The sequence below is a fragment of the Gadus macrocephalus genome, chromosome 4 (assembly GCF_031168955.1).
Source record: "Gadus macrocephalus chromosome 4, ASM3116895v1".
Classification (NCBI taxonomy): Eukaryota; Metazoa; Chordata; class Actinopteri; order Gadiformes; family Gadidae; genus Gadus; species Gadus macrocephalus.
The window spans coordinates 10,965,033-10,966,297 of NC_082385.1; positions in this window are offsets into that span (position 1 = coordinate 10,965,033).

Below are 1,265 nucleotides of genomic sequence, written 5' to 3' on the forward strand. Positions count from 1 at the left end.
AATAAATGTTGTGGTTCATTTAAAATACTTTGCTCTCCTGATTAAAATACCTACTATCGGAGTAAAATAAGGTTCTACATCAATGAATACAGTACAAACATTGACAGGTTTGAAAGCATTTTTCATATCTGTTACATTTATTTTAATCAAGTATGAATTATTTTCATACAAGTGAGGAAAATATTTTCAATCCCATTTATACTCCTGCTCCTTGGTATTTTTCTGTTCAAACACTGACTCATTCCATATGCAGTGTGTTTGACAGCTGCCGTAGTGATCTGGTACATGTTGAATCAAAGGTCAGGCTACTGATTTCAATGTTCTTGACATACAAACTTTATAAGTCACACAAACACACGCACGCATGCACGCACGCACACACACACGCACACGCACACGCACACACATACACACAACCACACACAAACACACACATAATTTTGGTTGAAGCTATAAGCATCCTTATATATCGCGTTTCATAAATGTATGAGGTTTTTTTCTGCATACATAAAATAGGTAATCCGATAACTAGATGGATAGCCAGACAGATAGGAAGATATATGCTGTGTGGAGCCACAATAACTTTATAAATAATTTGTAAACGGATGTTTATTAGTTTATTCTAAGTAAAAGATTTGTTACATAGCACACTACATTGATGAAATAATAATAAAAAAACATAGTAGCAATGGAAACACTGGAAGGTGTGGAACCTAAAGGTATAAATACATGCAACACTATACCCTCCAGTATCAGGCCTCTATAAAATCTTAATCCCTGGCATTATGTCATCAACATCTTTAAATTCTAACCATGCCTGGAAAGGAATGCAGGCTCGCAGTTGCAACTGCTATCAAACTATATATTTATAGAGTCAACCGATTTTCAGCTTATCAAACATAGCAAATGTTCAAAACATCAGCATGGAAACACATTAGAAAATGTGCATTAAATATCTCCACACGTTATAGCATATACAATTTCAATAAATTATAATATTACATATTATTATATAATATTTGAATCGTGGAAAAACATAACATATACGTTAACATTATAATGCATTCTATTTTGTATTATTTGAAAGAGATTATGAATTGTATTCCAGGTCTACACTATTGTGATAGAAATTATTAATCTATATATATACTGCTATCATGTATGATATTCAAGGTATGAGCCAATGACAAAATCTAGTGCAAAGCTAAATAAAACAGCCATTTGAAGATCTGTCCTTATATAGTTGGCCTGGACTGCAGGACCAC